This window comes from Lissotriton helveticus, chromosome 4_1 (assembly GCF_964261635.1).
Source record: "Lissotriton helveticus chromosome 4_1, aLisHel1.1, whole genome shotgun sequence".
NCBI classification, from domain to species: domain Eukaryota; kingdom Metazoa; phylum Chordata; class Amphibia; order Caudata; family Salamandridae; genus Lissotriton; species Lissotriton helveticus.
In genome coordinates, this window is record NC_136063.1 from 729076930 (window position 1) to 729099021 (window position 22092).

Genomic DNA, 22092 nt, shown 5'->3' on the forward strand with positions numbered 1-22092 from the left:
TGCACCCCCCTAGAGTTAGAATAGTAATTTTTACCCCTACACTATCCAATACTTACCATACATGCAATGTAATGGTATGCGTTGTAAAGGTAGTATGCATTGTAATGGAATGCGTTGTAAAGGTAGTTTTAAAAAATTCGTTGTAATGGCATGCGTAGTAATGGAATGCGTTGTAATGGATGTTGCGTTGTAAAAAATGTGTTGTAAAGGTATGTGTTGTAAAAGTATGTGTTGTAACGTCATACATCCCTCTGAAGGTACCCAGGGTTTGTGCATTCCCCTGGAGGGGACCCAAAAATTAGCCAAAATACAGCTAAATGGTTTTCTTTTAATGGGAAAAAAGGGCTACAGATGAAAGTGTCTGTTTTTTTCCCTGAAAATGGTATCAAAAAGGGGTTGTGGTGCTGAAATTACCATCTTCCCAGCTTTCAGGGACAAGCTGACTTTTGTCAGAAAATCTACATTTTTTTCCACAGTTTTGCCATTTTTCTGGGACATAGCCTATTTTTGCTATTTTGTGTGCTTTCAACCTCCTTCCAGTTAATAGTAGAAATGGGTATGAAAGCAATCATGGATTCTGGAAAGCTATATATTTTAGAAAAGTAGACAACATTTTGAATTCAGCAAGGGGTCATTTATGTAGATCTTTCAAGGTTTAATTGTAGAAACTAACCGTTGTATGTAGCAAAAAGTTAAACTTAGTTGAAAAAAGCACCCATTTGTGTCAACGTATTCACCTGTAACTTTTTCTAATTATGGAAACATTCAGGGATCCACGCAAGCCATACCTCGCTGGACTCCCCCGGGTCTCTAGTTTTCAGAAATGTGTGTGTTTAGTAATTTCCCAAGACGGCCGCCGAGCCCTGGGCCAAAAACCCAGGTGACCTCCTTGCAAAACCAGGTTGTTTTGTGATAAGTCATTTTGATGTCTCCTCAATAAGTTTTGAGTAAGCATGGGCTGAAAATTTGTTCTGCTTGCGACATTTGTGGATTTCAATCAATCAGCAATTCACGATTCTGAGTTTGCCGAGTTGTTTTCCTCCCACGAACAAGATGGTCGCGCCCAAAAACTACCGCATGGGTACGTTCGCGGTAGCCGCGCTGAAAAAAACCCCGCGAACACGCCAAAATAAAAAAATTCGCAAGTTTGAACAAATTTGCGGATTTCGCGGACCACGAATTAGCTTTCGCGCGAATTCGAGGAAGGCGAATTCGCAAATTTCGCCCATACTTAGTTTTGAGCCCTTGCCTGTCGTAGGTACTTGACCCACCCATGCGAGTGAGGTATCATTTTTATTGGGAGATCTGGGGGAACACTGGGTGGTAGGAAATTTGTGGATCCACATAGATTCCAGAACTTTCCCAGAAATAAATTTGAGAAAAAGGTGATTTTTTCAGCTAAATTTGAGGTTTGCAGGGGATTCTGGGTAGGAAAATGTTGGGGGACCTACGCAAGCCATACCTCGCTGGACTACCCCAAGTGTTTAGTATTCAGAAATGTGTGGGTTTGGTAGTTTCCCAAGATGGCCGCTGAGCCCGGGGCAAAAAACCCAGGTGACCCCCTTGCAAACCAAGGTTTTGTGATAGGTCATTTTGATGTCTCCTCAATACGTTTTGGGCCTTTGCCTGTCGCGGGTACTTCACCCACCCACACAAGTGAGTATCATTTTTATCGAGGGACCTGGGGGAACTGCTCCTCAGCTCCTAACTGCCAGTGCAGGCCTACTTATGCACAGATACGGGAGCTCAAATCATGGAGTACAGGGCCATCCACACAGCAGGGGCGATTTCTGAGCTTGGGCGTTCGGGCTCCTCGAGTCTGCGCAGTGTTTCTTCACAAGTCCTGATGACAAACTGTACAGACTTGATTTCCCAGCTTCTCACCTAACCCCAGCCTTTCCCAAATCATCAGAGGGTGGGACCCACTCCCTGTGACAGGTAGGAAAAGGGTGGGGTGACCATAATCTTCTGCCTCTGACTGATGTGAAGCCCCAGTGCTATAGGGCTTCAGTTTAAAATGCCCTAGGCTAATTTTACCCCCATGTCGTCAGGGGGTGGAGACTAGTCGTTTATGGAGTGTCTTGCCGAGCTGATGATGTCACAGACCTCAGGGCTGTGAGATTGTCAGCCGGCAAATACTGTAGACCCTTGCTGACCACTGGCAGAAGCAGGGGGCAGTGTGTCATGAGGCTGATCATCACAATAACGGCAGCTGGCCACAAGCAAATGCTGTGTGTAATAATTTTTCCCAAACAGATTTAAACAGTTTGCTTTTACTTTGATAATATTCGACCTGGAGAGTGAAAGTAAAGGGGGCAGAGCCCGGACGCCCAAGCTCAGAAACCACCTCTGTCAAATATGCTTGTGCAATTATTAAGTAGTATTAACATTATGTATTGAGAAGTAGAGACATAATAAATGTAACTATTGATCCAGCGCCCCTATAGAAAAACTGTCTCACCAACGCTACCCATCACCGTAATACTCACCATTAATCATAAATCACTCACAAGGCCCATTAACAAACGAGACAATTTTTGGGCAACTGAATCATGTGACCTAATTAATAAAACCTATTCACAAACTATTTACAATTTTATATACATCTGCAGTTTATCATTTCTTACCATGGTTTTATGCATTTATCATATTAATTAAGTCACTTAGGTAAATGGATCAGCTGATGGTAACTAGACCATGAATAAACAAGACCATCTTGTCGTTTCAAAAATCTATTTATTAACTTTATTATTCAGGAAAGAGCATTTTATTAGAAAATCTTCATTTATTAGCAAAATAAGCAACATCAATTAAGGTAAATGAATTATTGATCTGACATCTTCAAAGCAAATCAGCATGTATGAGTTAAGGCAAAATAACAGTTTTCCATTCCTTAAGTCTATTTCCCTGTCTAAAACTCTCTTCACCTAAAAGTTAAAGTCATTAAAGCCTGTTATCCTTACGTGCGCCAAAAGTCCAACAGCACGACACGCCCATCAGGAATCGGAAAGCGAGAAGCGCCCTCCTGCCCATGGGGGCAATTTTTATACCTTTTCTGCCTAACTAATCTCACTAAAAGTATATTTTTTCTCTGCCATCCAGTGTTCTCATTGGCTGACTGATGTCAGCTCATATGGTGTCATCACCTTTCTCCAAGCCTAGAACGGGCTTTCTTAGAGTCCATTGTCTCTCATTCTCAAGTCACGCAGCTTCCTCAAAAAGAAACATTTGACAAGTCACAGGCCGTGACTTCCTTAGCTTGTCAAACTTTGCCTCTTCCTGTCCTTGAGTCAGTCTTACCAAGAGCACGTAAAACAATTTTCATTCGAGCTTGCAAATATTTTCAACGTGGTAAAAGTTTCCATGCAGGACTCTTGCTCTCTCTGGACAGGACTGAGCAACGCCATTTTTCACTGCATTCTTTAGGCCTCACTTGAAAACTATTGTTTAAACAAACACAAGACATCAGTTAATTAGAGAATTGAGACCCATTCTGTTAACCACCCCCTTTGCTAATTATTAACCCATTAATTTATGTTACCTAGCTGAGCACACAAAGCTGCGTTTCATATCAACCTTCTTCTTTTAGGCCGCAGGATTCTCCACAGACTTATGCCACATGAAAGACGTAAAGACATAACATAAGCACACACAAATAAGCACATGCCATTAATTTAACAGCCGCATTTAATACTGACAAAGACAATAGACAAGGTTAGTTTATTATTTTTCAACGCACTTGCTTTTGCAACAAAGAGCACATAAGTTAGTCCCTCATGTTTGTGTAAATGCATTTTTAAAACTATGTTGGTTAATAATTCACCACAAATCAGTTAATACGGTTATTTTATTATGGAAGTTTAACTTTGCGAGCCAGAACAAAATATCATTCTGAATCTCGCTCCATCAACTCCCTCATCTGGTGATTTCAAAATCACCAAACTTCACCCAAAAGTTTTGCAAAATTTTAATACCCTTGAACATGTTTTGGACAATCACAGTATTAGTAATTCTAAACCCTTGATTCAGCTGTTTATTTGTAACTCTCATATTGTGCCCTAGGAAACTCTTCCCTTTCTATTTATTTTTCTTGTTCTTTTCTGAGCTTATAGATTCTCTTCTTTTCCCTCAAATATTTCTTTCTCTTGTGTAACATGCAACTAATTTTTAACAAAAGTATTACAAAAACTATAGCTAATAAAGGACACAATATGTTGCCTAAAATTGAACTACCAATCTCTTGGAACCAGTTTTTGATTGCTGCAAATCTTTGGCTCAAACGTCCTGAAAAATCCTCATCTTCTAAAGGTACAATTTCTGAATGTAATTTTGTAATGTTCTTGATATACATCTCAATGTTCTGACTCTTATCTGGGATATATGTACAACAATGCTGGACATGTAAAATTCCACAAACTCCTCCCTCTTTAGCTAGCCGAATGTCAAGTGCAAGACGATTCTGCATAACCATCGATCTCATTGAAATAAGTTCAGTATTGACTAATTGGAATCCACTAGCAGTATCAGTAGACAATCTGTCAACAATTGTAGAAATGTTTCTGATTTTAACTGCATTCAGGGTTATACCCACAAAAGGTATTACTGCACCAAAAATATCTCCCGAAATTTCTGAAAAACTTTCCCTTTTAAATCTGTTCATATGATTGCCAATTTCAAATGAACCTTCTGCATTTCTATCAACATGGAAACATTTTGGAAAAACTAATCCAATATAGCAAGTGCCATACCAGTGATCGGGAAGATTATAATAGGCCTTATTTCCACAAACAAAATAAATTCCAGGAAAAATTGGATCTTTACCACCTTTAAATCCCCATCCACCCAAGATTTGATAAGTGTCTTCACATTGACTCGCACCAACAAAGTAATTATCAAATTGAGTATTATCTCTTCTTATACAAAGCTTACCACTAACAGGTGTATCTATGTGAATAGCAACATTTTCAATTCTACCATTTAGCTTTTCATCCTCAATTTGCCAAAACTTAGATTTGGTTTGTTTCAGAATTTCATTCCGCTTATAAATCGCTCCTCTCTCTTCAACTAAGTTTAAGAAAGATTTTTCTTCAGCTCTCAATTTACATGTTAAATTGTTTCTAAAAGCATACGCATAAGTAAGTTCATTAGTTACAATGAAAAATTCCCTCATCTGTTTAGCGTGTTTATGTTTATTCAAGCTTTTATCAACTTTTAAGTTAGCAAAAATCTCATCGGAATTAGAATAATAGTACTCCAAGCGACCTGTCTGATAAAATAAACTAGCTATAACACTACAAGTTATTCCATAAGTAAGGGGAAGCATATTATATGTGACCCCCTCAGAAACAGAAGCAGGTAGTTTCACACAAATGTCCCTAACATCCATAACCTTAACATATTCGGATAAAAGTCTTGAAAAAGTATTACTAGAAAAATCACCAACAGATCTATCTTGGTGGATCTCTGGTTTGTGCTCAATAACTCTGTTAGACTTGCCTACAACATTATGATTATCTTGTTTTGCTACAACTTTACTAGTCATATTAGTCTTGTACTCTTCTTTGTCGATACCAAAAGGAAAAATTACAGCTAAAATTACCCAAACCAAAACTATTAATATCACACATATGGAAGACATTTTACAATATCTCCTTAGGATAGAACATCTGGAATTGTTATTGACAGAAGGCATCTTTACTCTGAAACAAGAGCAAAAATCAGAGCAAAAATCAAAAATCAAAAATTTAAAAATTAATATTCACCCCCCTGTTTTTAATTATTATTATTTTAAAAAAAAAAGAAAACCCTACTTTCTAACAGCTTTTCTTCGACCTTGCGTCTTACAACAATGTGTTTTAACAGCTAACACAATTTCTTCGACCTTGTGTCACCTAACACATTTTCTTCAGCCTTATGCCAAGAACAAATACAAAATCAATCATTATCACTTGTGTCATCAATATCTTCCTGACTACTGCTATTCACTTCCTTTATATACTATTCACTTCATTATTATATTAATCCACTCAGGAGACTTGTATTTCTGGTTAGGTTTCACTACTCTCTTTGCTCTACTGCTAATCACTTCTATTTTCTTTCCTGCTTGAATTTTCTTTTCTGTATCTCCTTTTTGACTTGAGATTTCATTCACCTGCTCTTTTGATCTGTTTACTAATTTGAATTTCAGACCTTCATTTTCAGTTGGCCAGTTATCTCCTTTTCTCGATAATTTCTTCTTCGGTTCAGATTGATTACACTCTGCTCTCCAAGCTCTTTTTCTTGAGCTTCTCAGTTCAGATTCATTATCGCTTTCATCTGATTCAGTATCTGAGATTTCAAATCTAAATCTAGGTACTTCTTTACTCAGCAGTTTCACTCTGTTAGGAACATCATCCTTATAACTGGTACTCGGAATTTCGTCTTCTTCTTCTTCTTCAATCACTTCCAACTTCCCAGTCTCAGAATTTTCTTTCCTGCCTTCAGAGCTTTCAATCTGCTTTTCAATACTCTCCTGATCTTGAATCACCACTTGATCAGACTCTTTTTCTGCTTCTTTTTCTAGAAGATCTTCATCATCTTCAGAGTCTTGAATCACAATTTCTTCAATATCTTCATTCAACGCCTCATTCGCAATTGAATTTTCCAGATGTCGACAAGAAGGTCGATCTTTAGAATCTGGATCTCTTTCAGGTTCTTCTTCAGAATCTGAATCAGCTGTGGTATCACCTTCATCAGGATTTTCAGGTGGAGGTACACGAATGGTGTGACTTGCATGAATCCACCTTTTCAAACCTCTACACTTTACTGCATTAGTTGTGACAAGTATCACCTGTCTTGCCTTTTGCCACCCGGGAACTAAGCAGTTTCTTCTCCGGTGAACCTTTGCTCTCACCCAGTCACCTGGTAACAGATCATGAGCTTGTTCCTTCTCTCTCATTAACACTTCAGTTCCCACCTGATGGAACACAGAAGTCACGACGTCAGAGAGGTTTTTGCAATAATCCAAAATGACGCTATCATTAATGCTCATTACTTTGCCAACTGGTACAAAAGCTTGTCTCATAACTCTGCCCATGAGAATCTCATGAGGGCTTAAACCTGTCTTTTTTATCTGGAGTACTTCTCAATGACATCAAAACAAGTGGAAGTGCGTCACTCCACTTCATTCCTGTAGCTAAACACATTTTGGCAATTCTATTCTTATTGTGCCATTCACTTGCTCAACAACACCTGATGCTTCTGGCCTGTATGCACAATGGAGCTTTTGCTTAATTTTTAATGCTTCACAAACCAATTTTAGCAATCTGTTTTCAAAATGTGTTCCACGATCAGTCTCGACCGTCACTGGAAAACCGTACCTCGGTATGATTTCCCTTAAAAGCAATTTAGCCACAGTAACCGAATCATTGTGACGTGCTGGGAACGCTTCCACCCATCTTGAAAACAGACAGATAATCACCAAGACATATCTCAACCCGTTGTGGCGTGGCATATCAATGTAATTTATTTGCAATCTGGTAAAAGGACCACCCTCCCGTCTTATGGTTCCCGTGCTCACAACTGTTTTTCTGTTTGGGTTGATCTGGTGGCAGATCAAGCATCTCTGACAAAAAGATTCTGCAATCAGTCTGAACTTTGGATTGTACCATTTCTGCCTAAACAACCTAATCATCGAGTCTCTTCCAATGTGTCCTTGACCATGATACATTCGAGCCATGTCAGCAATCATGCTATCTGGCATAACTGGTCTGTCATCTTTGTAAACCCAAATTTCATCTTCCTCTCTCTGTTTGCAACCTGCCTTTAACCATTTGTCTTTTTCCTCATCACTTGCCTCATCTTGTAAATCTTTTACTCCTTGCCATGTTTCAACTACAGATATTAGCATAAGTGAGTTCAAAACATGTTAATTGTTTTTCTCCCGATTGATTGACATATTATTTTTCGCGCAGAACCTTGCAATCTCACCAGCATATGCATTTCCCTTTGTAATATAGTCTTCGCCTCTTTTGTGTGCTGTACATTTCACGACAGCAATTTTCTCTGGAAGCTTAATTCCCTCAATTAACCTTTTAATCAAATCAGCCTTTCTTATTGGATTTCCCGCAGAAGTGAAATAACCTCTTTGAGACCAGAGCTGGCCATAGTCATGGACTACGCCATATCCATACTGACTATCAGTCACTATGGTAACTTTTAAATTTTGATCTCTCTCACATGCACGAATCAAAGCAATCAATTCTGCTACTTGAGCTGAACGAATTCCTTCGAGACAAGAGGTTTCAACTACATCTGCAACTGTGCAGACAGAATATGCTGCTCTCAGAACACCTTCATCTGTTCTTAATAATGAACCATCAACAAAATAAACAAAATCAGTATTCTAAAACATCCAAGCATTCGTGATCAATGTCATTCTCATTCTTGATTTCTGTTACAGTACGATCAGGCAATAATGTGGAAGGATTTAAATTTACACATCTCGCAATCGAGACATTATCTGATCCCAGAATAACCTTCTTATATTTGATTAACCTGTTACTTGTCAAATGCTGTGTTTTGCTTCTGGTAAGAAGAATTTCAACTGAATGGGGTACATACACTTTTACAGGGAATCCCATTATTATTCCTTCGCTCTGTTCAAGGCTTACACTTGTTGCAGCCACTGCTTTTAAGCAGCCAGGTAATGCTTTTGCAACAGGATCAAGAAAAGCTGAGAAATAAGCTATTGGCTTTCTCAGTTTTCCATGTCTTTGAATCAGAACTGACAATGCACATCCTTCTCTTTCACTGCAATATAGCTCAAATTCTTTTTCGTAGTCTGGCATACCTAAAGCAGGTGCTTCACAGAGACTTTTCTTCAATAACTCAAAGGCTTCTAACTCAGTATCTGTTAGGGTAATCATGTCTTTTATGTCTGCTTTTGTCAGTCTCTGCAGTGGTTTTGCAATTACTGAAAATGCACTAATCCATTGGCGACAATAACCAACCATTCCTAGAAACATTCTGACCTGTCTCTGTGTTTTTGGAGGTTGCATTCCCTGAATCATTTTAATTCTCTCAATTGTCACTTGCCTGATTCCTTTTGCAATTCTGTGACCAAGGTATTTCACTTCTTGTTTGCAAAACTGTAATTTTGCAGGAGACACTTTATGTCCTTCATCTGCCAGATGATTTAAGAGAGTAATGGTATCTGTTACACAGTTATCTCGTGTTTTTGCAGCCACAAGGAGATCATCAATATACTGCACTAATGTTGATTTTCCAGGTAAATCTAAATTTTCCAGGGATTTCTTCAGCAACTGATTAAAAATAGATGGACTCTCTGTATACCCCTGTGGGATACGACACCATGCTAAGATACGGTCCTGGAACCTGAACGCAAAAATGTGCTGGCTTTCTGGATGCAATGGAACAGTAAAGAATGCATTACAGAGGTCTATGACTGTATACCATTCTGCATCATGCGGAATCTGATAAAGAATTACAGCTGGGTTTGAAACAACTGGGCAACATGGAACAACTATCTGATTAACCTTTCTCAGGTCTTGAACAATCCTGTAAGTTCCGTTTGGCTTTTTGATACCCATAATCGGTGAGTTACATGGGCTAATCTCAATTTCTTTTAGCACACCTTGTTTTATGAATTTTTCAATTACAGGTATAACACCTTCAATAGTTTCTGCTTTCATTTTATACTGGGGAATGTTTCGAAAATCTACTCCTTGCTTCACTGTAATTTTAACTGGGTCTACATTTTTAATCAAACCGATTTCGTCTCCAGTTAAATCCCAACTTTTAGCATTGATGGTCTCTTTTAATTCTTCAGGTAAATTGTTTTTATCAAATGCAGGAAATAATTTACTTTCCTCTGCTTCAACCATTAACATCGTTAATCTGTAAAGCCCATCTTCTTCCTGAGTTTGGAGCTCAATACCATCCGGTGAGCAATATATTTTGCAATTCATCTTGCACAGTATGTCCCTTCCTAACAAGGTTACAGGACTTCTGTTACAAACTACAAATCTATGTTTGTCTTTAAATTTGCCAATTTCAACTTTTACTGGTTCTGTTAAATCTGTTTTAATCTGTTGATTAGCTACTCCAACTACTTAAATTTGTTCACCCGAGAGAGGTAGGTTTTCTATTTCTACTGATCTAACAGTAGAACGGGTAGCACCAGTGTCCACAAGTAAAGTGATTTCTACATCATTCACCTTCCCATTTACAAATGGACCGGACTGATCTACCTGAAGAGTGGCTCCAAGCACACACTCTTCCTCCTCTCTCAGGCACCGTCGTAAGTAATCATCAGAATCACTCCTTACATTTTCATTCAACAAATACTGTTCACCCAACCCCTTTCTCCTTGCACTGGTACAGGGTTAACAACGGAGAAGGAACCATTTTGACAGGACACTGAAAGCCCCTGTAGACTAACACTCATGCACTAAGTGGTAGATAATTCATCCTTTATATCTGCATCGATGGGTTGTTCAAGGTCTATCCATTTAAATCCACTGCCTAAACTCAGGGGTGTAACACAGCCCCCCGCAGCCCCCACGGTGAAGTGGAGCTCCCAAGCACAATACTAGGCCAAAAAGCTCCAGATTAAACCTGAAGGGGAGCCACCTCAACTTTCGTTACGCCACTGCCTGTACTACATGAATTGACACATTGCAAGACTGCAAATCTGAGGTGACGCGGAGCCAAACCAAAATCTCGTAATGAACATCTCAAAGTATCCTCTGTCTGAGTTTGAAGAAAAACTGTTGAATAAAGGCATGTCATTTGTTAGTACGTACCATACGAATGAACTTGAAACTGAAGTAGCACTTTTCAAATTTATGAGAATCCTGCGTCGTAAGCATTTTTTTACAATCCTAAATCCGATCGAAACTCCAGAGACCTCAGAAACTCAATTTAAACCTAAGAGTAACTTTCTGGCACCAGTCTCACATAAAACATTGGACACATTCGAGACTTTGGTTAAAGCTGATTTGAGTAAAATACACTTCAAGAGAAAGTCTAACAATCTAACAAGAGCAGAGCGCAGTACTTTATGTGCATTGGCTAAAAACAGCACCATAAAGATCCAAAAGGCAGACAAAGGAGGAGGTCTGGTAATAATGGACACGGATTACTACAAACAGAGGGGTGATGAACATGTTCTAGACACAAGCACGTATGCGAAACTTGAGAAAGACCCAACTCCAGAAATTGTGAAAACGTTGGATATGATTTTGGAGAAAGCCGAAGAACTAAAATGGATTAATAACATGACTAAACGTTATCTAAGGCAAATGTACCCAAGAAGACCTAGGATTTACTTTCTCCCGAAAGTACACAAAGACTTGAAAAATCCCCCTTTTAGACCGATAGTGTCTGGATGCTCGTCAATTTTTGAAAATCTAGGTATATTCATTGATGCTCAGATGCAGCCATTCATTCGCGAGTGGCCGACATATTTAGAGGACACCTCTGACTTCCTGAGAAGTCTCGCAACAATCTCAACGGATAACTGCATGGAATGGACATTGTGTACAATAGACGTTACGTCATTATACACATCAATCCCGCATAAACAAGGTCTAGAAGCCATGGAATGGGCTCTACTAAGAACTGATAAACCTGAAGAACAAAAGTTGATGATCATGCAATTATTAGAATTCTGCTTAACAAATAGCTACTTCACATGGCTTGATGATTATTACATTCAACTATCAGGTACAGCAATGGGATTTCCGGGGCATGTATTTATGCCAATATATTCATGGCGAAATTTGAGTTAGACTACATTCTTGAAGACAGCACCTGGCAAGATGGCCTTGTATATTACAAACGTTACATAGACGACGTTTTCTTGATATGGAAGCGGTCATCCCTAGAATTACAGGAAAACATCAAAACCTTGAATTTAGCTAACCCGAGGATTCAATTCACGCACAACATCAGTTCAACATCATTACCATTTCTGGATGTGATGGTAGAAATAGCAGAAGGTTCTATTCAAACAAGTCTGTACAAAAAAGCAACTGACAAGAACACAGCTTTGCTTTATGGTAGCTTCCATCCGGCCTCTCTGATTAACAATCTTCCAATCTCACAGTTTATGAGGATAAAACGAATATCAACGGACGAAGCACAATGTGAGAAAAGTCTTGATGAGCAAAAACACAGATACCTTGATAGGGGATACCCTAAAAAATTGCTCGAAGCACATTTAGGCAAAATCAAGTTAATTCCAAGGAATGATCTTCTGCAAAAGAAATCTAAAATGGTCAACCAAAGAATGGTTTTTGCATCTAAGTATTCAACAGCCTCTAGAGATATAAAAAGGATAATTCTAAAAAGATGGGAAATTCTCCAAATAGAGAATGATTTTGGCACATTGTTCACAGACAAACCTCTGTTCGCATACAAAAGAGCTCAAAACTTCAAAGAGATTTTGAATAAATCCTTGAGTGATGGGAGACAGCAAAATGAAGCATACAAAGGCACAACCAAGTGTTTCAACTGCAAAAACTGCAAGAATGCTATACTAGGGAGTACCTTATTGCACCCACGTACTGGTGAGAAAATACCATTGAGACACACAGCGAACTGTAATTCAGAACATGTGGTTTATTCGATCAAATGCCTTTGTGGACTTCTGTACGTCGGCAAGACCGACAGAAAAATAAAAGTTCGACTGTCAGAGCACAAAAGCCGGATACGGAATAAAAACTATACCTCTCCATTGGCAAAGCACTGGATTGATGCAGGCCATACATTGGCCCAACTAAGATTTCAAATAATCGAACTGATCCCACAGCGTTTGGGCCATGATAACGCTAAGACTCTCCTCCAGAGGGAAGCCTTTTGGATCCGGAAATTGCGAACAATGGCCCCAAGTGGGCTTAATGATAAAATGGAAATGGTCTGTTTTTTATGAACGTACAAAAGTAGGACCCTTCGAGACCTCAATTTCACGGTGCTACTAATGTCATTCACATACACTCATCCCTAAACACAGTAATATTCTTTAACACAATTAATTGTTGTGACTCATCATAGTACTGTATAAGCTTGTTAAATAGGCAGCAAACTAACATTAACTTCATTTTAAGATGGGCTGTTCAATATCAGATTGTAAATAGGCAGTGGATGAAAGTAATATTTGCTCTGTTTTTTCTCTTTTTTTCTTTTGTTTCTCCATTGAACTAATCTTTTCCTTTCTCTATTGTATATACTCCAAACTCTATGGTTCTGCAAGACCATACTCTAAATTGATCGCGTTAACATACAATCGAGCGAGATTCTAGACGTTTAACAATGGCGCTAGCCTTTAGCGCAGAGTAGTCTGTTTTTGATTTCCAGGCTCTCAGTACTTTACGATTTAATAAGAGAAAAGGGACCAGTCGCGTGTACGATGTTGCAGGCGTGGATTACATTTTGAGCGAGCCGGTCGAGTTTTGCGGTAAGCTCCGCTTCCCTAAACTAGTTTACAACATCTATAACCCACGGCATAGTCTTAAAAGTATCCATCCGCTTATTGTTTTCACAGTGTGCTGTGACACTTCGCTGAACTGCCGTTTCTATACGTCCTTTGAACTTCGACAGATAAACGCACTTCCTCCTTGTTGTGGAGGGTTAGTTAGAACTGTTTATGATGATGCATTATTTAAATGCTCAAAAGTTTTTCTTATTTTTCAATCCCCCAGGGTAAATACGTTTCATCCTATGTCCTTCAGGTGAGCTTAGAGTCATTTTCACAACAATAACGTATGTTTATTGATAAACTCTAAAGCAGTTTGCCCTAATACATAGCGGTACACACCCTGTTTGTTTGCTTATTTTCAGCTTTATCAACTGCAAGTATTCAGGTAACTAACACTTCGCGTGTGTAATATTCACACATACATTTGTGGTTTAAATAGCATTGCGTTCATTCCAAACATTCGTTTACTCCTTAGATCATCGCGCAGTCGCGCGCCACGTTATTAGCGAATCCATGAGTGGATTCGTAAGTTCATAGTTGCGGTAAGATTGATTTCTAAATACCACATGTTGAAAAGCCACTTTCCTCCTAAGCACTGGAAGTAACTTAGTTTTCTTCTTTCTTCTTTTTTCTCTTTTTTCTTCAAACAGACCCCTGACGAAGGGGCACAAGCCCCGAAATGCATTGGGTTTATGCAATTTGTGATGCAATTTGATTTTTTGTAATTTTTGTACTGGACTAAATCGATTGCTTGTTGGATTATTCTTTTGACACTCACTAGAAATGTTATACAATTGGTGATGCCATTTGATGAATTGTGATTAAATGTGTGATAAAAACATGTTATATTATTTTTGATTGGAGAATTTGAATCTGTTGGTGCGCGCTGGAGTCCTGGTCACTTCTGTCACCAGGCCTTACATTTAGCTTTTCAGAAAGAGCCAATCAGCTGCTAGCTTCGCTAGTCACATGAGCCAATCGGTGCGCGAATACTGTGACGTATGCTAGACAATCACAGCGCAACACTAGTGACGTACACTGCCGCTGCAGCTTTTCGTCTCTCGCTCCTTGAGCTCACCCCTCCTTCACAAAATGTTTTCACAGCGCCATTTTAACAAAACTTTTCAATGGTATTCAATTAGTAACTCCACAAAAACAAACCACTTGTCTGTTTCGCTAAAATAAAGTGATAGCTTTTACAGTCACTCAGATATTCTTTTGCATGGAATAGACAACGCTATTCTCACTGAATATTTAAATTCGTTGATAAAGTAAGGCTACTCTACCCTTCTTGCAGGTAATAACAAACTTGTTTCTTTCTGAATGTACATATAGTAACAATTCAAAGTTTAACTCGATCGATATTACAAAATCATTTACGCACATTCAAACAGAAAAATCCCTAACTATGTATACATGTATCTTGGTAGGACTTTAACCAACACAAGAAAAACCTCACTCGCCAGTAAGATAGACAACGCTTCCTTACCCTTCACTCAAGCTTGGATAAAATCTGTTACTCTTTTCACAGTGAGTTTTAAAACAGGCACCAAGTCCCTATACTCGAAAGCTACAATTTCATAGACAATCCTCACTATACATTCTACCTTACACACCTAAGATCCCTAAACTTGTGCTGTACGACCACAACACTAGTGATATATGACAATACCACTAATTTGAAACAGAACAAATGCACAGTGCAACTTCACCTGTTACACTACTCTTGCCGGCACAACCAGGAATATTCACACTGCTGGAAAAAACCTTACGACTACATATAACAACTAAACAAACTCAACATATGTTAAACATCGATCCTATGTAATTACCATGTAGCATGACAGTTACCATAGCAACCATAACTCTGCTACCAAGGAATTGATCCAGCGCCCCTATAGGAAAACTGTCTCACCAACGCTACCCATCACCGTAATACTCACCATTAATCATAAATCACTCACAAGGCCCATTAACAAACGAGACAATTTTTGGGCAACTGAATCATGTGACCTAATTAATAAAACCTATTCACAAACTATTTACAATTTTATATACATCTGCAGTTTATCATTTCTTACCATGGTTGTATGCATTTATCATATTAATTAAGTCACTTAGGTAAATGGATCAGCTGATGGTAACTAGACCATGAATAAACAAGACCAGCTTGTCATTTCAAAAATCTATTTATTAACTTTATTATTCAGGAAAGAGCATTTTATTAGAAAATCTTCATTTATTAGCAAAATAAGCAACATCAATTAAGGTAAATGAATTATTGATCTGACATCTTCAAAGCAAATCAGCATGTATGAGTTAAAGCAAAATAACAGTTTTCCATTCCCTAAGTCTATTTCCCTGTCTAAAACTCTCTTCACCTAAAAGTTAAAGTCATTAAAGCCTGTTATCCTTACGTGCGCCAAAAGTCCAACAGCACGACACGCCCATCAGGAATCGGAAAGCGAGAAGCGCCCTCCTGCCCATGGGGGCAATTTTTATACCTTTTCTGCCTAACTAATCTCACTAAAAGTATATTTTTTCTCTGCCATCCAGTGTTCTCATTGGCTGACTGATGCCAGCTCATATGGTGTCATCACCTTTCTCCAAGCCTAGAACGGGCTTTCTTAGAGTCCATTGTCTCTCATTCTCAAGTCACGCAGCTTCCTCAAAAAGAAACATTTTACAAGTCACAGGCCGTGACTTCCTTAGCTTGTCAAACTTTGCCTCTTCCTGTCCTTGAGTCAGTCTCACCAAGAGCACGTAAAACAATTTTCATTCGAGCTTGCAAATATTTTCAACGCGGTAAAAGTTTCCATGCAAGACTCTTGCTCTCTCTGGACAGGACTGAGCAACGCCATTTTTCACTGCATTCTTTAGGCCTCACTTGAAAACTATTGTTTAAACAAACACAAGACATCAGTTAATTAGAGAATTGAGACCCATTCTGTTAACCACACCCTTTGCTAATTATTAACCCATTAATTTATGTTACCTAGCTGAGCACACAAAGCTGCGTTTCATATCAACCTTCTTCTTTTAGGCCGCAGGATTCTCCACAGACTTATGCCACATGAAAGACGTAAAGACATAACATAAGCACACACAAATAAGCACATGCCATTAATTTAACAGCCACATTTAATACTGACAAAGACAATAGACAAAGTTAGTTTATTATTTTTCAACGCACTTGCTTTTGCAACAAAGAGCACATAAGTTAGTCCCTCATGTTTGTGTAAATGCATTTTTAAAACTATGTAGGTTAATAATTCACCACAAATCAGTTGATACGGTTATTTTATTATGGAAGTTTATCTTTGCGAGCCAGAACAAAATATCATTCTGAATCTCGCTCCATCACTATCAAAACCGAAGGGGGTGGGTGAGGGCTGCGTGTTGTGCTATATCATATTCGTCTCTTACTTGGTTATATGGGACAGATGGCTAACCATACAATAATGCAGGTGTGTGTGTGGGGGTGGTTTAAAAAAACAGAAAATGATGCTTGAGGTGTCAGTTTCACCACATTATGTAATCCTGCCTGTTGTATATCTGCATTCAGTGGTGGGTGTTACTTTCCTTCTGTATCTAGGGATGCAGTCTGATTATGAGTCCAGCAGAGCAGTATCCCAGGGTACAAATATTTACTGTTAAAAGAAAACATATGTGTCTAGAACGAAGAGAAAAAGCTAAAGTGTAAGCCCAGGTTAATCACGTGAAGGTGAGCCCCCAATTAAATACAGACATGTCATGCTAAAAGTCAAATACAAAACAGGTAAAATGGGTACCCTCACATTAGCACACATTGTTTGTTCGATGATGTATTTCCTCTGGAGATAAACTAATTTTTAAACCGTAGCAGCTCCTCGAGGGAGTGCTACAGGGTGGTGGGGCGGGGTGGCGGAGGGGCAGGGTGGGGGGTAGTAAACTACGGCATACAGCCAAACTGAGGTAAGTAAAGAAATAAATAAATAAAACGAATTACATTGCACACGCTGCAACGCCAAATGGCGATGCATTCATAACATTCATAAGGAGGTGTTCATAACAGTGCTCACTGCGGTCTCTGTGAGGGGAAATTCGGTAATACCGGCCCTCAAGCTTTCCAGTCAGTATTTAATGTGGGCTCTTTTTCTCACTTATGAGATAATGTGAGCTTCTAGTCCTTATACCTGCTACTTTTGCTTTAACAAACTCTTTACCAGCATTTGCAAAGTAATTTCCTGCTGTCTTCTATCAATTGCCTTATAGGTTCCCTTGTTTATCCCCAGTGTTCAATATGGCTAATGACTTTCACTCTGCGCGATCCTCCTCCACTGGTACTAAACCAAAAAGACATAAGAATGACCCACCCTCTCCTATCCTCTCCTCACAGAATCCTGTTTTGGACTCTATATTGGATGTGGTTCGTGGTCTGCAGCCTTTTATGACTACTACTAATGAAAAACTAAAACAGATTGAGGAAAGATGGATTGTCATGGAGGGTAAGGTACTGGATTTGGAGCAAAGAGTTAGCAATATTCAAGATGTTTCTGTGAAAATTCCACTACTTGAACTAGAAATTCACAAATTAAAACTTCACACTGAGGATCTTGAAAATCGTAATCGAAGAAACAACCTGCGCCTTTTTGGTCTTCCGGAAAATATTGAAGGGACTGATTTGGTTGCATTTCTACAGAAGTTGGCTGGGAGCATCTTCCACAATTCCCAAGAACCACCCGCAGCAGCAATACTCCACTGCTTGGCGGCGTGACGATCAGCAAAGTACACTAGCTGACGTCGATCCTTTTTCCAGTTATAATCGATCACCATTCTCTGATATTCGTTGCGCCACATTCAGCCCTGATGAGTCACAGGTTTTACCCTGTTGATGAAACACGTGTCAGCTGGCGTTTGTTAAAACAAGACAAATAAATAAAGATCAACACTGAACTTATCAACAGACTATTCTGAATTCATTAACGTTATTCATGCTTCTCTTTGTCTAGAACTACCGTATCACCTGATACTGTTTTATCATACGTGTGCACAGTACCTGTTGTTCAAACCGTAGACATTGCCTGGATTCCTGCGATAACTGCCCCATAATGTATCTCCACAGTAGACACCACCAACTAACCCTAATCAGATGCAGAGTAGGCGTTCCCGTGCAAAAATACACGAAAAGACCACAACACCACTCTCACAACGAACTGCCAGATCTGCAGTGTGAAACAAAAACAGGCAATAAGCCGCGGTATCAGCACGTAATTAACACCTGCTCATTGCTGGTGTAAAGCAGGACGACAACCTGAAGTATAAAAGGGAGCACAGCAAAGAGCCACACTTGAACACCCACAGATGTCATGGAGACAATGACCATGCAGCGCGGATACCCATGAGGGCCACAACACCCACCACAACCACCCCAGGACCTGTCCAGCCCCCCGCCCCCCGGGATCACCACAGAGGCAGCTTACACAAAGACAGTGGACCCAGCTGAAACGCACCTGCTGCCCACAGTCATGCAACTCACAACACTGCCAATGGGCACCCAGCACAACTACATCAAACATGACACCCAACATGCCAACCGACCAGACACGAAATCACTACTCCATTGGGAATCCGGCCTTGCCATGCCCACTACCCAGCCACGGCATGGCACCTCAGATACACAATAGCAGGATGTGAGGAGAGGCATGAAGCAGGCATGTGCGAGAGCGGCAAGTAACTAAGGAATGTGAACCTACCCAATGCCAGGTGTTGCGTGGAGGTGCAGAACAGACCACAGAGTGCAAACCACGGAAATGGCCAAGTGGCGAACAACTGCTGGTGCATGGTGTAGTGGCCAGTGGACGTTACCATGTCCTAAAAGGCTGTGGGGCAAATGCAGAAATGTCACACGTTACGTCCTCCCATGCATGCGCGTTTGTAGTGGGTCGGACCAGCATATGCCAGGCCTGCATAGGGGTGTGAATAAAAAGCCAGTCACACTGCACTTGGTTCTCATTCAGAATGGACCATGCGTCAGCCAGGGCGGGGCCTCTCAGCCCACCACAAGTCCTGCACCGAGCGTGGTGGGGCCTGCATCCCTGAGCGCCTGCAACACCCCAGGGCCGCCGGTCCCCAGACCCATCATGCCTGCCTCATCACACCAATGAGGCTCTGCTCACCTGCGTGTGTCAAAAAGGGCCCACCACATGCCGGTGCAGGCTCCAAGCACCAATCCCACGACCTCTGCTTCGGCCCAGTAGATCCCACATGTGGAACTATGTCCTGAGTCCTGAATGGCAGTGACCCCAAGTCCGTGCCAGGTGCCACAGCACCAGACCCCCTTTGATCAGTGAGACATAATTCCATATGGCAAACCGGCCACACGAGGTGCCACTAACCCTGTTCAATGCCAGCTGGCCACACTAGGTGCCACTAACCCTGCTCAACACCAGCCGGCTACACAAGGTGCCACTAACCTTGTTCAATGCCAGCCGGCCACACAAGGTGCCACTAACACTGTTCAACACTAGCCGGCCACACGTGGATGAGGGCTTAGGCCTACCCTGCGGTCCAGTAGGTTAGACTTGTGGAACTGTGTCTTAGGTAAGGTATGGAGAAGTCCACACTATTGGACATGCTTCCTCGAAGGCCGCATCCCCTAAAAGCACTAGTGCCACTAACTTTGTGCGCAATGAGTAATGGGCATTGTCTGGTTGGACCTTGGTGGTGTCTGAGTCCATGGCCTTGTGGCGTCTGGCATCTCCATCAGACTGGACCAGACTTGGTGTCCGACATGTGTCTGTTCCATTCATCTCCAACATATTGACTGTTTCAGCATGGTCCTGCACCCTGCATCGTGCCCTGGGGGTACACCTCCCACTGTCCACCGAGATACTCTGCAACCCGCTCCTTTTACATCTATGGAAACCTGCTTTGCAATCGTGACCCTGCCCCTGTGCCCCGCAAGTCAGCGTCCCAAGGTGGTAGGTCCGTGCAGGCCGCTGTGCATCAGGGGCCACAAACACTGTGCAGTACAAGTCATGGGGCCTTTAATTTTGAATGGTTGTGTCCTTTGCGATGTACACTGTTGCTGATTTCTGACTGCACCAGGCAGCTCTTGCCGGCTGGTGTGCACAAACCCGACACACATCCAACTCAGATGTCACTCAGTATGTGTGCCTGCTAATAAATGTGGCCATGCGCACGTACCCATAGCCATTTACACCATCTGAGCAAGTGTGTCCGTGTAGTCATTGTGTCAGCATAATGGGCACGGGCCCTGCAATATCATAGTGTGCTGTCTTCAGTGGACGACCATGTCACCTCAGCGATGGCAGTGACCCTGGACATGTAGCTTCACATTCACCCCCTCTGCATGCACAAGAGGCGTGTGCTGGTCCGGCATACATCAGGTCATTGCAGGGGTGTGCTGATTCGGCAGGGGGAGCAGGGCGTGACTCGGACCTGGCCCTGGGCTGGAAGTGCGGTAACTGTGTCTCTGGGTTGGGGTGTAGTCGCCACCAGGGCCACAGTAGTTGATGTTGTAATGTAGCATGCACCAGGAGGGTGGGCCCGCACGTACAGGGACATGTAGGTGCGCAAGACCGCTCAGTGTCTTGGCACATGAATGCCAAGTATTATGTGTATCACCCTTGTGGATGCATGATTCGGTTGCCTGTCCTCACTTGCAGCGCGATCAAAGCCAGCCATGGGCTGTACACCTGTGTCCGCCTTGTCCGGTCCATTGGCCTACACTCCCATGGCCGCACACCTTCAAAGGCCAGGGTCACGGTGTTCCCAGAGTCGCACACATCCCAGCACACCCACGCCAGGCTTTGTGCATTTCCTGTATGCATGCAGATTGTGAGGTTACTGTAGGAATTAAAGGTCCTTTGTGTGATCTATCAGGTAGTGGCACATCTGCAGCTCTGAGCAGGAACTGGCATGTGGCCAGCACCCCTTGACAGATACAATAGCATTTGCTTGCGACTCCCACACCACGCACTGCCCGAAGTGAGACCAGCATGTACACATCCCACACGCAGTAGTCCTTGGTCGTAGTTGACGTGCATGAAATGGCCTTCACACGTACTCCCACGCCACCCCAGGCCTGCACCTGTTGCACACAGACATTGCTCATTGCACCGAGCTGTGCCATTTAATCCACAGGACTGGCGCAGGGTAAGCCAGTGCCGCTTCTAGCAGAGCCACTGAGGCAATGGCAGACTATCCCAGACACATGCTCGAAACCAGTCACATGGACCTGTACCGTGCACGTCTGCTGAATGTACTGGGGGCACTGCCATTAGCAGTCTTGCGGATCAGTTACCGGCTGAGCTTCTGCCTTGCAGACGTCACCTGCGTCCCGCCTGTGTTGCATTGTCATTCATGCATATTCGAGTGGTCCATGGATGTCTGCCTCTCCAACGTAATGGTAGCTGACCTGGATTATGACGTGTGTATGCGCCCCTTGTTGGCCCATGGCCAGGAGTGACACTGTGATGCCCGTTTATGGCATGCATGGATGTTTGGCATGCAGGCTAGACACTGTACTTGGGATATTGCACGAGTACGCGGGCGCAGTGAGCACATTGAGCCTCTACCCGATTGGGCTTTGGTGTACATTGGGGCCA